Source organism: Equus caballus, chromosome 14 (genome assembly GCF_041296265.1).
Source record: "Equus caballus isolate H_3958 breed thoroughbred chromosome 14, TB-T2T, whole genome shotgun sequence".
Taxonomy (NCBI): Eukaryota; Metazoa; Chordata; class Mammalia; order Perissodactyla; family Equidae; genus Equus; species Equus caballus.
Window position 1 is genome coordinate 92,408,070 of NC_091697.1, and position 18,437 is coordinate 92,426,506.

Sequence of the window (18,437 nt, forward strand, 5' to 3'; positions counted from 1 at the left end):
GCTGACTGCTTGGTGAGATTCATTACAGCCAGGAGGAACTCAGTGGAACTGTTCAAGGAGATCTGGTTAATATCCCCACGATTTATGCTTGCGGTAGAAATTGCACTAATATTTACACGAAGGGCATGGTTTGGGGGCAATGGCAAAGCTCGATTGAAGTGGGAATTTGCACAGTCAATGCCCACTAATGAAAATAGCTACAGTTCAGTGCTCCTTCCAAAAGCATAATTAGGCCCTCCAAATGACATGTTATTTTCACATTTTTACTCTTAAGCTGCAAACTTTTTTTGCCATCAGAGCCTGCATTAAGACAATTCCTTTGCAAAAATAATTAAGCAAGATAATACTGGGCTACTGAATAACTTCTAAAAAGCTATTTTGGCTTTTCTTTTATAAGTTTTGCCAATGGGAAAAAATCATGATTTTCTGGATGGTTATATTTAAAAAAAACAGTGATCTATGAGTTATCGTTATAGTGTCAGAGTAACATCGCAGAACTGCGTTTCTTGGCACCGTAAACACTTGAATGAGTTCCACGTGGGCGGAGAAGAAACTTCAGACCAAACATTACACTGAAAATACAGTTCTGCTGAAGTCCTTGTGGGTTTCCTTGTTTGAGTGACGAGTGAGCCAGCGGGAAATCTCTGACACTGGGTCTGCCAGGTTTTTGCTTTTTCTTTGTTCTTGCTTTCCAAGTTCAATGGTTCTCTAATTTGTTCAGGAAGCAGAACATCCTGGAAGTCAAGGTGCTCTTTGTGTCGCACGATAAAATATAGATATATTTATTCCAACCCAAAAAAACTGATTTAGTACAAAAACTTATCTATGTATTTATATCTAGATACAGAGATCTATATAGCTATATCAATATTTATGCACTTATTTATTTTTTAAGAATATTCAGTGTTGGTTTGTATATCACACTGCCTTGATCCTATATTTATAAAGAAAACCAGGCTGCTTCCTGGCTTCCAATTAGGGCTATTTTCATCTTTTCCTGTTAGTGTTTGTCTGCTACTTGTTCCCTCACTTTTGTACCCAGCAGATAAGATGTCATAGCTGATGTTTTAAGAAAAATTCATGAGAGAAAAATCTAAGATTTTAAAGATTCTATCCACTTATTTGAGATGTTCCTGAAAAATGGGAAAATTCCAGTATTTGATTTTAGCCCTGGAGAGACTAGTCCAGCTCGTGGTCCAGCAATAATAGATCTGAGCATAGCTGGAGAACCGATCTTCTAATTTTAAGCTGAGAACCCATTACAATATCTAATTGCTGCTTAGAAGATAGAGAGAGGGTATTAATATAGGCCAAGGTTAACTGAAAGGCAGCTATGGACATCTTCCTTTTTTTTTTTTTTTCTAATCTTTATTGAGCTTTAACTATGTGCCAGGCACTGACTTAAACGCTCTACATATATTAATATTTTTAACCTTCAAAACTCTAAGAAGCAGGTAACATCATTCATTCATTTATTAATGCATTTATACTAAGTGCCAGGCACTAGTCTATGCCCTGGGGGTAGAACATGAAGAGAACAAAGTCCCTGTTCTGCTACAGGATATAATTCTCATCAGGGGTACAATTCTATCTGTGTTTAAATCTCTGCTCCACCCTTACAAGCTCTGTGACCGTGAGCAGATTATGTAATCTCTCTGTGCCTCAGCTTCTATATCTGTGAAGAGCAGATGATAACAGGTCCTACCTTAGAAGGGTGATATGAAGTGCCGTGATATGATATTAATGAGTTAATGGTTGCAAAGCTCTTAGAATGGTGCCTGGCAGACAGTAAGCATTATGTAAGCACATGTTCCTCGTTGACATAGGGTGCACCCTTCAGCAAACATGTGACGTATACATGTGGAGGTAACAAATGATATGAAGAAAAATAAAAGTGGGTAAAGGAAATAGAGAAAGACTAGAAACAGTTGTGGGGTGTTCATTTTCTGCAGATGAATGGGAGAGCCTCACTGGGACGATGACATTTGAAAAGGTGCGGGACAGGAGTGCGAGAGCAGATCATGTCTCCATCTAGGGGAGGAGTGATCCAGGTGAGGGGAACAGCGTGTGCAAAGGACAGAGGAGGGAGTGTGCGTGGTGTGTTCAAAGAACAGCAAGAAGCCAAAAGGACCAGGAAAGGGAGTGCGGCCGGACACGAAGAGAGAAGGAGCAGGGATTGTGTCAAGAGGAGCCTTGTAGGCTATCACGAAACTTTCTATTTTGATGAGACTTTACTCTGAATAAAGCTGAAGGTCTCAGAAGAGATCTCCGATAAACTGTACCCTTGTTCCCCACCCAAGTTTTAAATAACTGGCAAAATAAAGCAAGGGATTTTTATGTCTTTCTTTTTCTTTTCCTCTCTAATGCATCCTAAGCAGCAGAATAGTACTTGGCAAAGAGTAGGCTCTCAAAAAATACTTGATGAATGAATGAAGAAAGAAATTCTGTTTTAAGTAAAGATAGAAACCAACACACCAGCTTTATTTTTGATAGAGGTGCAGTTGTTAGATGCTGCTTTAGGTCAGTTAGCAAAGCAGACTTGCTAACAATACTAAACTCCAAGATTAGGCAGAAAGAACCACTGCGTGTCAAGTGATGGCAGCATCAACGGACAGGGGCCAAGGCACCCTGAGGAGGGCTTACCTGATGGCAGAGCAGAGGAGAGCACCTGCTTTCTGCTGGCTGGCTCACTCCTAAGGGGGTGAGGGGCCACACCTGGTTTTCCATCCCACACTTATCAATCCAATAAGTCACTCCATCTTCCCAGGAGCAGAGTGTCTAGAAACAGAGAGAAGCCAGATTGTGCCTTGGTATACACTCTCTCACGGAATCAGGAGAAGGGAAAGAGTATATCCTTCTAATGACTGAGATAGGCACACATTCAGGATCTGCAGCGGGGAAGGAAATTCTCAGATTTTCACTTTTAAAGGATTCCTTCTATTTGCCCCTCAAGATCCACTCTTTAGCCTCCTCGCTGGCTCAGTGCCCCGAGATGAATGGGATTGGGCTATAAGACGAGAGCATCAAAGAGCTTGGGTTGGGTGAGGTCTGGGTATTCCCCTTTCTGGATCTGGTAACCACTTCCTGCGCTCTGAGATACAGCACCATCCCTTTTTGATTTCCCTCAAAGCTGTACTTACCTTTGTAAATTATTCCTTTATTTAAACTGTCTTTAAATTACCCAGTTTGTGTATGCCATCTGTTTCCTGCCCAGATCCTGATACAGAGATATAGCTGCCCTGGCTGTTGTGTGAGGAAAGGATTTGGTGGGGAAGAGGAGGCATGTATAGAAGCCAACTGGTTAGGAGTCGATGGCGATACTCCAGGCGCAAAATGATGGCGCCACTGGCCACAGTGGTAACAATACTCACACTCATAGTGGGAAATGGTCGGAGTTGGGATTTAATTTGAAGGTAGAGCCCATGGGACTTGCTGATGCATTGGCTATGGGCTCCAAGAGAAAAAAGCAGCAAAAAAACCTCCTCGTTTTACAAATCTGTGGAACAGAATGGTGCTCTTTAGAGGCCTGACAGAGAGTAAATTGACTGGGGTTGTTGCAGAGGTGGGAAGATATCCTCCAAGAATTTGCAAGATTGCTTTAGCAAGTTTTTTCCTCTTGGTAGTGTTCATCTCAAAACTGTAATTCCTAGCGCCAGGCCTGTGGCCTTCTCCAGTTTCTCCAATGATCTCCAGACTGTTGCAAATATTTCCACCCAAGGGAATGAATTTTAACCCACTTAAATTAAAAGAGCAAACTTGTATATATACCACCCACCCTTTTTAGGAGAAAGAGGGAAAGGGAATATTTTAAACCAAATTACCAAGGGATGTTACAATTGCAAAACTCTTGGTAACTACTAGCCCACCGAGTAAAACCCTAAGATTCTGAGCATTGACTCTTCTACTGGACGTACTGGCCGTACAAACTTCTGATTACTACTACCCACATATGCTGAGCAAGTATAGTCAGTATTAACCTAATAATACATAGATGCGTGCACATGTATATGTGTGTGTGTATGTACGCGTGTGAGATAAAACAAAAACTGAAAAGACATAAACCAAATTGCTAGGATTATAAGTAACTTTCTATTTTCTCTTTATACTTGTCCACATGCAAAATTTTCCGAACTAGTCAAGTGTTAGTTTTAGAAACAGTTTCTGTTTTGATTTCATCCTTATGCTGGGCCTACCTGACCGTCTATCTAAAATAGGGACACCTGGGGGCCAGCTCCGTGGCTTCACAATTAAGTTCAGTGAGCTCCGCTTTGTGGCTGGGGTTCTGTTCCTGGGTTCCCATACTGAGGCAGTGACCCACATACAAAATGGAGGAAGATTGGCACAGATGTTAGCTCAGGGCCCATCTTCCTCACCAAAAAATAAATAAATAAAATAAAATAGGGACACCTCCACCCCACTCCCCTTTCACACAAACGCGTACACATACGACTTCACTCCTCTTCATAGCATATATCACAGCCTGAAATTCTATTATTTGTTTATGGTTCAATTCCATCAACATGATTTAAGCTTCCTGAAAAAGCAGGGTCTCTGCCTGCCTTGTGCACACTTCCAGTGCCTAGAACAGTGCCTGGTACTCTGGAGGAAGCCCCACAAATGTTTTTTGATTCGTACACACACACACACACACACTTTTATTTTAAAGATATTTGGCAACACAGATTGTCCCGGTCATTCTAAAAAGTTGACACCACTTGTAGGAGTATAAATTGATACAAATTTGCTAAGGAGAAATTTTACCATATATTAAAAAGAAAAAGAAAAACTTAAGAAAAGTCATGACCCTTGATTCAGCAACTCTACTTATAGGGGCTTAAGAAGAGATTCAGACAAATGGTTACTTACAAAAGTATCTTTGTAGCACTCGTATAATAGTGAGAAAAATAAGGAGGCTTGGTTAAATATATTATGAAAAAGCCTTAGGATAATAGATCATTATAGCAATTAAATTGCTGTAGAAAGAGGTGTACATCTATTATTAAATTGTAAAAGTAGGTAATAAAGTAGCATGTTCAGCATAATTCCTTGTACATGGAAAATCTTTGGAACTCCAGAATATTAATCATGGTTATTTCTGGGTTGCGAGATTGTAGATGTCTCAGTTTTCTTGTGCTTATCTACACATTTTAAAATGTCTACAATAAACCCATGAAACAGGGTGCTTTATTTTATTTTCCAATAGTGATAAAAATTATTATAAGCAATCCAAAATGGATTTCCTAAGGACTCGCAACTACAGCACGTCTTAAAGTGCCTTAAAGTCGAAAAAGTAAAATTTGCAAGTGAATTAGAATCACAAAATGGTCTGAATATTTTCTCTAATTCTGTTACCCAACATTTATCTCAAGCAGAGCAACATTTCTCTCTGGGCTCCAAAAGAGATCTGTAGAATCACCACCGTTGGCCGACAGAAATTATTACTACAAATAATAATTAAGTTGACAATAAAAACCCTGGGAGGTATATATAAAGCCACAATTCACCGCCGTCCTCGAGTGGAATCTACAGATGTCGGAGGCATGTGAAAAGGTCCTCTTTCAAAGTCAAATCAAATCAATGGTATTAACCCCACTACAGTACAGGACCCACTGAACTAAACTCTGAGGAAACACAAAACTTGTGACCACTGTCCTTGCTCCCCAGTGACTCTACAGAAGCAGCAGAGCAAATTTGGGTCAGGAGAGCTGTTTGGAGCCAGTAGGAAGGATGGTCTTAGAGGTGAGGAGGGGGGTTGCAGGTGGTACGGGTTACTCCCTTCGTCTGAGCCTGGGGTTGCAAAAACGTCATCTGACAGCTGAATCAGCCCTGCAGGCATTTAAGCACTTAGAGTGCTTAAAAATAAAAGTTTGAAATCTTATTTAGTTGTTTCCAGACATAGCACTTAGCAGCTAGTCTAATTCACAAAGTTAACTTATGGGCTCCTGCAGGTACAGTTTTTGATCCTTGCATCTGAGCGATTTCTGGACCTGACTCGAAATTAGCCAGCATTTGTCAAACTGAAAATACAGAGAACACTGCTTTTTAATGACCAATATGAAAGTGTCCTGCTGCTTGATTTTAATAATGGGAACTTCTGCAATTCTCAGGAAATAGCTACTAGATAGGATTTCCTCCCAGGCCGCTTTCTTAAAGCTTTGTCCTGCTGCTGTTTATCTGCCAGGGATTAAAAAAAAAACAAACAGTAGCAAGCCAGTCTTAAGGAAAAACAACAAACAAAACAAAGTTAGAGTCTATTGCACTGGGAAAATAGGTGTAGATGAGCTTCTGCAGGACCTCGATTGCCAGGATATCGAATTTTGACTTTATCCTGAAGATCATCAGGAGTCCTTGACAGGAGATAGAGTAGAAATTTAAAAGCAGCCTCTAAATTTCAGAAACGGAACCCATTGATAAGAGTCCATTTTAAAGAGGAATCTTCAGGTTTGGGGCATGAGGTCATGCCTGTCACACAATTTCTACCACTCTCCAGAGTAATCATGGGTGATTTGGCACCTCCGGCTAATAGGTGTGTCATATCAGAGACTGCCACAGACACCCGGGGCAATGAGATTCGTCACTTAAAGAAGGAGGCTGCGGGAGAGCGCCCCATCCACCGCTGCTGAGTCATCCCACTCTGTTAGCTATTTAAACAAGCCTCCAGCAGACACACAATCAACACTGCACTCCGACAATGTCCAGACCTCCAGAAATCATGGGTCCAGCCTGGATTGCCCAAGACAAGTACAATCTTCAAAACAGTATCTCTCCTCTTTTCCCCATATTGTCACACTAGGGGTTCTGACCTCTGGCTCTTTTACTAGAAATGAGACTATCCAGCCAGTCCTCCTATGGGACCTTGGCCCCAGAGGTCACCAATTCCTGTTTCAAGTTTTCCCACGGTCTTTCTGACTTGACTCTTGTATTTCTTTCATGCCAGCAAACAGTGGTGGAGCACCTGTTGTGGGTTCGGCACTGAGCTACAGGTAAGAGTTGGTTAAAGGATAAACAAGACACATTCCTTGCCTTTGGCGGCTCACAGTCCAGTGGAAGAGACAGTCACGTAACCAGGCAACCACAATATACGAAGTGATGGTTCTAAGACAGGTAAGTACAAGATGATGTTCTGGACCTTAATTTTTTGGGGGGGCGGGGTACCACTACCCTTCTCAAAAAGCCATCATGCTCTGTGTATGACCATCTAGGAAGAATTGAAGGGACGTAGGAGGCATCAAAGGGATATGGGAGGATGGATGTTTTAGAAGGGCTTTTCGAATCTAACAGTGTATTCACCGTTCCATCTGTCTGCCAGCCGTCACCTTGTTTGACTTGTGCCCTCATGGCCGCTCTGTCTGGCTGTGAGGGCCGTTGGTGGTTCTCTTCGCTGCCCATCCTGTAGGTGCTCTCTTCAGTGTGTCAGATGAGGACTCCTTTCATATTTGGCTGTCATCTATCAGCCACAACTGCCCTGTCCAGAAGAGCTGGCTGGGCTTCGCCACTCCACTAAGGATGCCATTTGGTCTGACGTGCTGCAGGTGCTGCTGATGAAAGTGCTACAGGAGTTGGTCTGACGTCTTTGGGAAGGACAAGACAGCATGCCCACGGAGTTACCATGTCCCAGTGCTGTTCTTTCCTCCTGATGGAAAGGTATTGTAAATACAGAGAAGGGCACTAGCTTATTTTAAAAATTAAATATGAGCTAGGAGCTGTCTTAGGCACCATATAAAAGCTTTATTTAGTTCTCACATTATCCTTAGATTAGAATCCCGTTTTTATAGTCTGAGTAAATTATGGCTCCAAGAGGTTGGGAGACTTATCCAAAGACAGACAGCCCTATAATTTTTCCTCAAGCTTGAATCTGAACACAGGTCTACGTGACTTTGAATTTTGTGTTCTTTAAATATTGCAATAGCGCAGAGAAGGCACTGTGGAATATTAACTTGGCAATAAGAGTTCTGATTTCAGTCTGATTATGAGTCTTCCAAGAGTGATAGAAACACAGGACATACAGCACGAGTTTCTGAAGCTTTGTTCTGAAACATGAAACCAACAGGAACAAATTGGAGTAGAAGGAAGCAACAAACACATAGTAAAATCTGATTCATCTGATGAAAATAGGGATAAATATGTTCACATTCCCAGAACTTTTAATATTGAAAAATAAAAGACACGCTGGGAAAAAGATGAGGGGAAAATATGCCTGTTTTTATGACTTGTTGATATCTGTGGGGTTTTTCCTTAAGCCTGAAACAATTTACAGCATTGCCAGCAGCATTCAGTACATTCAGAACAGGATCATTTCACCCACAGCTGAACGAGGGCCACGCTTGGGACAGCACCGAGAACAGCTTTCCAGCAGACACGCCGGGGAGTAAGCCAGGGTCAGTGAGTGAAACGGAGAGCAGGGCCATTTAAAGCAACACGGTTTATGTAACCGTGATCTAATTGCTTCCACTGGAAATGGGTCAGATTCTAGTCAAGAGAACCAAGGGCCTTAATGACCCCAGTGAAATTAGACTATGGCTTTACTTCCAACCTCCTCGGAGAACACGGCCCTCTGATGAAACGTTGCTTTGATTCATTTCAATCTGCCATGTTTCCCACTCCCTTCTTGCTTTGTCATTGTTGATTTGCTATTTTTCCTTTCTTTTTTGGTTAAACACGTTAAAGTAAACAGGATATATCATATGACAGACTACGATAAATTTACTATTGGGAATAGGGGACAAGTATGGGATAAAGACATAGGTCTTTTTCGCCTCTCGCAGCTGTGATTCAGTTGTGACTCAAAAGGAAGTGTGCCACCTACTGAATCATGGAAACCACTTCCTGTAGCTCTTTGGTTTATTCTGGAGGGGCATCAGGCCAAGTACTGCCCTGCCCTGACCCTGACTGGCTCTTCCGAGCCAAGGCGTTCACAGCTTGAGGTGGTTTGGCTTCGGACTCTGAGAACATTACATATTAAATTACAAGTGTTTCGTTTCCTAGCAAGGAGTCTTTAGCAACATGAAAACGAACATGTGTTATTTGCAAACCGAGTGTATCATTACTCAACCTGAATATCTTTACTTTTTCATAGGGTATGTATTCCGAATGACCACTCTCAAGATCTGAGTGCACACAGGTTCTGTTTTTCCTGAGGGCAACGTGGGCAGTCTGTAGGGTGGCATTAACCAGATGAGGCTTCAAGAGCACCCTTTCATCAGGGACGCAACAGTAGACTTGTATTCATTCATTCGACATATTTTTGGAGCATGTGCTTATTGCCATGTACTGTGCTGGGTAGGTGCGGAGCATCCAATGACAAACAAGACTGTACGGCTCCTTATTCCACGGGGCTGGTGTTCTCCACTGTACGGAAATTCTGCTCTCCCCTCTCGAGGCACAGGTTGTGCTTTGTACACCATTAAAAGGAACATCAACTAAAGGAAAACTGTTGTTTCCTCTCTACCCACAGAACACTTCTGACACCAGATGTGTGGGGGTTTCTACATCAAGCAATTCTCCAGTTCTCGGTGAACACTGACTGCGTATTCTACAGTTTCACTCCATTCCAAACCCAACTGCCCAGGGTTAACCCCTCAGGTTAAGGGCTCAGTCTCACAGGATTTCCCCAGACTTCAGATGCTAATTATAAGACCCCAATTGTCACCTGTATTTCTGACCAACTGGCTATAAATTGAGCTTTCCCATGACCCCCTCCTCAGGTTTGATAATTTGCTAGAAAGGCACACAGCACTCAGAAAAACACTTTACTTACATTTACTGGTTTATTGTAAAGGATGCAACTCAAGAACAGCCAGATGGAAGTGACACATAGGGCAAGGTTTGGGGGTGGGGGCAGGGATTGGAGCCTCCCTCCCAGCACCTCAGTACGTTCGCTGCTCTGGAAGCTCTCCAGGCTCCATAGTTCAGGGGTTTTATGGAGACTCCACTATGCAGGCATGATTGACTAAACCACTGACCTATAGTGATTAAGCCCATCTCCTGCCCCTCTCCCCTCCCTGGAGGTCAGGGGTGAGTCTGGAAGCTCCAACACTCTAATTACATGCTTGGATCCTCTGGCAACCAGCGTCCATCCTCCAAGAGTTGCCTCATTAGCATAAACTCTAGTATGGTTAAAAGGGGCTTATTATGAATAACAAGAGATGCTCCTGTCACCCCTTTGTTCAAGAAATTCCAAGGGTTTTAGGAGCTCTGTGCCAAGAACCAAGGAGGAAGACCAAAATATATATTTCTTATATCACAACCATGCAGTCTCAGCATCCAGCGCTGGGCCTTGCAAAAAGCAGCCCCTCCATGCCTTTGTGAGTAGACTCAGGAAAGCAGAATGAAGGAAAGAGGGGTCAGCAACAAAAAAACAAACAACCCGGTTCAACAGTGGGCAGAGCATCTGAACAGACATCTTCCCAAAGAAGACATACAGATGGCCAACAGGCACCTGAAAAGATGTTCAGCATCACTAATTATTAGGGAAATGTAAATTAAATAAAAAATGAGATCTCACCTTGTGCATGTTGGAATGGCTACTATAAAAAGACAAGAAATAAAAAGTGTTGGAGAGGATGTGAAGAAAAGGGAACTCTCAAACACTGCTGGTGGGAATTCAAACTGGTGCAGCCACTATGGAAAACAATATGGAGATTTCTCAAAAAATTAAAAACAGAAATACCATATGATCCAGCTACTCCACTACAGGGTATTTACCCCAAAAACACAAAACGCTAATTCGAAAAGATACATGTACCCCTACTTTCACAGCATTATTCACAATAGCCAAGACTTAGAAACAACCTCAGTGCCCATGAATGGATGAATGGATAAAGAACAGATAAAGGAACGTGTACATATATATACATATATGTGTGTATATATGAACACACACACACACACACAATGGAATACTACTCAGCCATAAAAAGATGAAATCTTGCCATCTGTGACAACACGGATGGACCTTGAATGTATTATGCTAAGTGAAATAAGTCAGACAGAGAAAGAGAAATACTGTATAATTTCACTCATATGTGGAAGATAAAACAACAACAACAACAACAAACACATAGACACAGAGAATAGATTGGTAGTTACCAGAGGGAAGGGGGTGAGGGGAGGGTGAAAGGAGTAATGTGATGGATGGCAACAGGCTTTTGGTGGTGAACACAATGTAGTCTATACAGAAGTCAAAATATAATGACATACACTTGAAATTTATATAAAGTTATAAACCAATGTTAATGCAATAAAAAAATAATTAAATAAAACTAAATAAGAAAGAAGGAAAGAAGGGAAAGAAATCACCTGATGGTTATTTTTTGTTGTACTTGCAAGTGAAGATAAAAGCATCCAGTTATTTATTTTCTTCTGTAACGAAAATTCCAACTAGACCAACAGTTTCTGCTCTTAAGTAGGGCAGGAGATTCCACAGTGCTGCAGACACATGTGGGCTCTTAACCTGGGCAGTTCTTAAACTAAGGAGGCCCATTCTGAGACGAGTTCCACACCAGAAGTCCTGAGAATCCCCTCTAAGAGTAAAAGGCTCTTTGCTCTCATCCTTATAATGGGTCAGAATCCCTAACGGTAGAGAATCTATTATTCCTCTCTTGATCCATGCCCAGCAAATGTGACAAAGAAGGGCTGCAATCTGTGTAACATTGAGCAAGTAATTTCCCCACCTCACAGAAGAGTTGTGAGAGTTCAATGAAACAATGTCTAGAATGGTGATCCACATACAGCAGGCTCCTTGTAAATAGAAGCCATCACTACTACAACTCGTTTTATTGTCATTACCATTACTACCTCTACTGCTATTACTTAGGTTGCACCTGATAAGGTCAGCAGTTTTTCCAGAGTATGACCAATGGCCTATGTTTAATGATGGAAGTCGATGGCTCAGTGTGTCTCAGCCTTTCTAAACCCATGCTCCTCTTCTTTTTGAGGAAGTTTAGCCCTAAGCTAACATCTGCCACCATTCCTTCTCTTTTTGCTGAGGAGGATTGGCTCTGAGCTAACATCTGTGCCCATCTTCCTCTATTTTATATGTGGGATGCCTGCCACAGTAGGGCTTGACAAGTGGTGTGTAGGTCCGCACCCGGGATCCGAACCGGTGAACCCCGGGTCACCGAAGTGGAACATGCGAACTTAACCACTGTGCCACTAGGCTGGTCCCCGTGCTCTTCTTTTGACAATCATAAAAATCTTAACTTGACCTCCAGTTGAAAATCCCTGCCAAGAAGATATTGTCTAGGTTTCTTACAATGTTTGATTTATGAGAGCAGTATTATTTCCCGAACTTCAGCGCCCCAGGTTTGGTTCTCTGGTGTGGACCTATGCCACTCTGTTAGAGGCCATGCTGTGCTAGAGGCCCACATACTAAAAAATACAGGAAGATTGGCATGGATGTTAACTCTGGGCAAATCTTCCTCAGCAAAAAAAATGGAAAAAATTTTAAGAGTTAATTTGAGCAAAAATTGATTCTCACTGGGCAGTGCCAAACTGGAAGTAATCAAGAGCACTCCACTGATAGGAGCTAGAGGAGAGACTTTTATATAGAAGAAGCAGAAGCAAAGAAAGGAAATTATTTGACTGACTATACCTTAGGTGGTTACATTATTTGGGAAAGTCTAGTTGGCTTGGTTGTCCTTAGGCCTCAACTTCTTTACCTTGAGCCATTTACAGGCTTAGGTGTTGGTTTGCTCACATAGACTGCTAAGGTATTAGAGCCACCTCAGCCTAATGGCCTCCTGTTTAATTTAATACTGGTTTGTTTTGAGAATAGCTGTAAGGCTATTCTCTACACATCTGACATGAAAGAAGAGGAAGGAGGAAAAAAAGAAGAAGAAAAAGAAAAGGAGGCACCAGCCCCATGGCCAAGTGGTTAAGTTTGCACACTCTGCTTCGATGGCCCAGGGTTTTACTGGTTTGGATCCTAGGCACGGACATGGCACTGCTCATCAAGCCATGCTGAGGCAGCATCCCACATAGCACAACCAGAGGCACTCACAACTAGAATATACCACTATGTACTGGGGGGTTTGAGGGAGAAGAAGAAAAAAACACAGATTGGCAACAGATGTTAGCTCAGGGCCAATCTTTAAAAAAAATTTTTTTAAATAAAAAAAAAAGAAAAGGAGAAGTAGGAAGAGAAACAAAGGGGGAAAAAATCTCCATCAAAAATATTGAAGAGGGGCCAGCCCAGTGGCACAGCGGTTAAGTCCACATGCTCTGCTTCGGTGGCCTGGGGTTCACTTGTTTGGATCCCGGGTGTGGACATATGCATCGCTTATCAAGCCATGCTGTGGCAGGCATCCTACACATAAAATAGAGGAAGATGTTAGCTCAGGGCCAATCTTCCTCAGCAAAAAGAGGAGGATTGGCGGCAGATGTTAGCTCAGGGCTAATCTTACTCAAAAAAAAAAAAATATATGTATACACACATAGAAGAGATGGAGGTTTTACTGAAGTTTCCTTAAGTACTACTGAGGCATTTATAACCTACCTCACACCACAAGAACTAATATCTTCTTTAAACCTTTCCCAGTTTCCCTCAGAGTTCCCTTTTCTATAGAAATCCCCAAATCTCCCTTCACATAGGTTCTTCCTTACTTAGAGGACACTTTTCTTCCCCTGTTTACTCCAGATTATCCCAGAGTCTGCTCCTCTGTTTTAAAGAGCAATTTAACCTCCTCTCAGCTCCCCGAGTTCTCCTCACCTCTCACAAGATTCGGCTCAACAAAGGACAGGAAGTTAGACCCTAACTGAAGGTTTCAGGAGTGAGGCCTTATAATAGCTGCTTAGTCAAGAATGGTGACAGCAATGACAGCAAGCAAATAAATTAGTTCACAAAAGAGTCTCAGAAGCCCCACAATATTTTAAACCCTTATCTCCTTGTACAGTGTGTTACTGTTTCTGTTTTGTTCCCTGATATACCCCAACTGCCTATAAGAGTACCTGGCAAGAATATTTATTGAATAAATAAATTAGTGTGAGAGTTAACGTTTCAAGCAAAACAAAATACCATTAGATTATCTTTTCTACTTTTTCTCTTAAATATTCTGTGTGAAACAGTCTCACAAACATACATAGGAAAGGATATAATTTTCTGTCATTAATTTCTTATTATGTCACTTTAGGTCAAATGTCACAGAAATTATACTGAACTCTTGACCAATCTATCTATTTTTTCCATTGGAATATTGGTCCAACTAAGAAATAACATCAAGGAAAAATTTTTTGGCAGAAAAATGTCCCCTCCAAATTCTTGTATGTTTTGTTTTGATTTTTCCTTAGTGACTGGAGGTCAGTTTCAATCCAGTGAGGCACAGATTCCAAATTTTCAATCTGGTTTTCTTGAGTACTGACTGTGTGCCAAGAATGAAGCAGTGACACAGCCTCACTACCAAGACATACACACACACACACACACACACACACACACACCAGAGTCATACCAGGGCATGTTCTGGTGACTTACGAGCTTCTGCCCCCTAACATTTAGTCCCCAAATCATACTTTTTAATTTCAAGTGGATCTACTCCCTCTCTCCCTAGCCAGTTCTCATGAAATGTTTTGTCTAATACACTGGTCAGTGTATTCTAGACCCTAAAAGATACCATAACGGAATCATCTATTCACTGAAGATACTAACTGTCCTCCACTTATCCTTTCTTGTTTCCTTTTAAAACTTGGATTTTAATATGTTTGGGAGTGGATCAATGACTATTAATGTAAATGTTGAAGAAACGATAATTTTGGTTTAGTCCAGTAAAAAAGTAACTAAATATGTTTTGGCAGCCTCCAAAGAATCACAGGTTTAAATGTAGTGGAGGGACAGTGCCCTAAAAGAAAAGGTGACATGCCGGACAGCCAAGAGAACAGACGTCCACTAGAAGTAACACGAGCACTGGGTTTGGATGAGGCCCAGCCCGGCTCTGAGACTGGGGGCAACTCGCTGAATCTGAGCCTTAGCTTCTTCAGCGAGGACTAGAGCTATCAATACCTGTATTTGGGACTCTTCTTACTTAAGGTTAATCGTATCTGTTGTCATGATTCTATAAATCTCAGAATAATCTTTTCCTGTCACAGCCAAGTTCTCTATCAATGACAGAGATATTCACCTGGTTATTTTGGCCACTCTAATCCTGCTGGTGAGAACACCTTCAAGGGAGCTTTCCATCGGGAGCCAACAGTGGCATTTAAAGTCACTTGTGCTCTTGGTAGAGAGGGCAAATTTGAAAGGAGACCAGAATTTAACCACCAATAACATTTTTTTTTGTTTGGACCTAGTAGCTTCCCTGATAATGATATTTAGCTCATATTTTTTATGTCCCTATTAAATGCCAAGCCCTTTTTATGCATTACCTCATTTAATTCTTAGAGGAATCCTCTGTAATAGGATATCAGAGTGTTAGACTATAAGTTACAGGAAAGAAAAACAACCAACCTCCAACTCACTGAAACAATAAGAGCATTTGTTGGCTCACATAACTGGCAGTCTAGACAGAGGACAGCTTCAGGGTTGATGGGTCCAGTGGCTCCACACTGTCACAGGTCCCCAGGTTCTGTCTCTGTCCTGACATCCAGAGTTAGATTCCTCCTAAAACCAATTTCCCTCTGTAGGATGCCATCCACAGGAAAACTCCTTCCTTATTTCTATCTAGCAAGGGAGAGAGAGTGCTCCCATGAACAATAAAAAAGTGAAAAAAATTGCCTTCTCCTCCTTATGATGGGCCTACCTTTAGTCAGCTGCTTATTTCTGAAACAGTAGCTACTGAGGGTAGAGGTAGGGGGAAAAAGAATGCTATTGCATAATTAACTAAGGCTCATCTTTCTGAATCCAGAGGATTAAGATTATCTTGATTTGGGGCCGGCCCCGTGGCCGAGTGGTTAAGTTCGCGCGCTCCGTTTTGGCAGCCCAGGGTTTCGCTGGTTCGGATCCTGGGTGCAGACATGGCACCACTCATTAGGTCGTGTTGAGGCGGCGTCCCACGTGCCACAACTAGAAGGACTTACAACTAAGATATGCAGCTGTGTACTGGGGGAATTTGAGGAGAAAAAGCAGGGGGAAAAAAAAAACCAAAACAAAGATTGGCAACTGTTGTTAGCTCAGGTACCAATCTTTAAAAAAAGAAAAAATTATCTTGATTGATGTGGATGAATCAGAATTTACTCCTGGAGCTGGGCCATTCTCTGATCCACATCGTCTACTATACAGCGGAAGAGGAATCAAATTTGGGGGAACCAACTACAATGTGAACTACAGCAAATACTGTTAATCCCCAATTTACAGAAGAGAAGATTGAAGCATAGGGGAGAGAAGTTAAGTAATTTTCCCAACATCATAATTGAACCTGGGCAGTCCATCTCCATTCTAACAATTCGATTATCTCCTGTCTGCATTTCTTGAAAGTTTATGACGTATAAGGGGAACTCCAAGATAAGGGGAAGGTGTGTAAAGGAAAGACCACAGCAGTAGGCAGCAAGAGATTGAGGTTCCAATCCTGCCTCTCCCATTTACTAGCTGTGTGACTTGGAAATGAGAGTAATAAAACCCACTTACTGGAGTAATAGCTCAAACATTCAAATAAAAATGATGCAGAAGAGAAGCATCACTTGGGAGATTGTTTGAAATTCGAATTCTCCACCCCACCCAGACTCGCTTAATCAGAAACTGTGGGGGTGGGACCCAGCGACACGTATTTTAAGGAGCCCTGCAGGTGATTCTGAGGCATGCTGAAATCTGAGAAGCACTGGTGTAACACATTGCCTGGTGCATAAGCTTTTATTTGTTGTTATTGTGCTAAAGACAATGAGCATATTGACTTCTATCTCCAAGAGGTCACAACCTAGAGAAAGACAAAAGTTCTTTAATACAGGACCATGCTGATTTATAAATGTTCTGATAGAGATTCAGTGTGCTTAGAAAGCTTATAAGGGGTTGAATTTATTTCTCATAAGATGAATTTCAGAAGCCTTTATAGATTACATAAGAAGTGGAAAGGGAGAAAATAGCTATGAACTGTAAAGCAGCAGATAACAACTAAACTCCCAGTGGTTGCTGCAACATTGTATCTAGAAATATATCAATTAAAATTTATCAATTCAGGGGCCAGCCCTGTGGCATAGTGGTTAAATTTGTCACACTCCACTTCAGTGGCCCAGGTTCACGGGTTTGGATCCCGAGCGCAGACCTACACCACTCATCAGCCATGCTGTGGTGGTGATCCACATATAAAGCAGAGGAAGATTTGCAGCAGATGTTAGCTCAGAGCTAATCTTCCTTAACAACAATGACAACGACAACAACAAAATATATATATATCAATACAAACTAATAGATTAAAGACCTCATATTGTACAGAAATAAAAATCCATCAGAAGATGAAGATTTTAGTCTGGGTGTTACACTTACCAGCTGGTTCTCACAGTCCTATTTCATAAAAATGGAAAGAAGTTGGTCTGGCTCCCTGCTTCTTAACCAGGAGAAAGTAGGGTGGGGCCAGGGCAGGTGTAGTCCACAAGATTCTGCAGGAGAGTTGTGGGCACACCCTGGTTAAGAAGCACTGGATTAAAAATGGTCTCTAATCTGTGACTGTAGATTAAAGAATTATCAAATGTAAGATACATTAATACACTATGAAAGCATGTAAATATTAAAAATCTATAAGCAAATCTCTGTTTTGTTTTGTTTTTTGCTTAACATCTCTGAAAGTGCTCCAATACCTGAACACACAATTAACCAAAGGGAAACATCTGCAGTCTGCAGTAACTAAAATGTCACCTTCCTTGTGTGGATCACAAAGTCCTTGGCAATCACTTCCATACCAGATTAGTGAGTGTTGTTGTTTTCATTTTCCAGATGGATAAACAGAGGATAAAGGCCTTGTTCAGTGTCACACATTTCAGTCACCAAATGAGACACAATGGATGCCAGTCTTCTCGCTCCTTCAACAATAAAGACCTTTGAAGCTCTTGCAGTCAACAAGAACTTTTGGAAAGATTACTCTGGCTGAAAAGAGGTATATATGGATGACACCCTCAAGGAGGAGGAAATCAACTTAAAGCTGATGTCTCCACCCACAGTGATTCTCAGCAGCAGAGAGAGAAGAAAAGTAAAGTTTTAGCAAAGATGAGTCTGCAAGAAAATAAATTAAATATAGCTAATTATCAGATGCTCTTTTTACGCAGTAAAACAAGGGCAAAATTACTCAAAGTGGTAACTCTTATCTCTTGATTAATTGACTGAGTAATTCATTCATTCAATAAGTACTCATTGATTACCTTTTATGTGCCAAGTACTCATCTCTGTACTGGAAATGTAAAATGACCAAATCAGATAATAATAACAATAATAGCTAATATAGCAGTTACTAATAATATATTAGTAAATAACAATAGTTTGCTGAAAAAAATGTCAAAACTGAGGGTGAACCAGCATTCTC

The 18,437-nt window shown here is 41.4% G+C and overlaps 2 long non-coding RNA genes across 3 annotated transcripts in view; one reads left to right on the forward strand and one right to left on the reverse strand.

Moving 5' to 3' along the window:
* The window catches only part of LOC106781661 (uncharacterized), a 39,422-nt gene extending 21,977 nt beyond the window's left edge, over positions 1-17,445 (reverse strand). Inside the window, exons 1-2 of the long non-coding RNA XR_001378348.3 lie at positions 17,408-17,445; positions 2,644-2,778 (exon numbers count right to left, since the gene is read on the reverse strand). This is a non-coding gene — a long non-coding RNA (uncharacterized lncRNA). The remainder of the gene's footprint in view (positions 1-2,643; positions 2,779-17,407) is intronic.
* On the forward strand, positions 6,601-9,424 carry LOC111767890 (uncharacterized). 2 transcript variants are annotated; one of them, XR_002799812.2, is made up of 4 exons: positions 6,601-6,741; positions 6,938-7,104; positions 7,533-7,644; positions 9,077-9,424. It is a non-coding gene; the product is annotated as an uncharacterized lncRNA (long non-coding RNA). The 2 variants fall into 2 exon arrangements; XR_002799809.2 differs by lacking the exon at positions 6,601-6,741 and having other exon boundaries at positions 6,789-7,104.
* Positions 17,446-18,437: the final 992 nt, after the last annotated feature.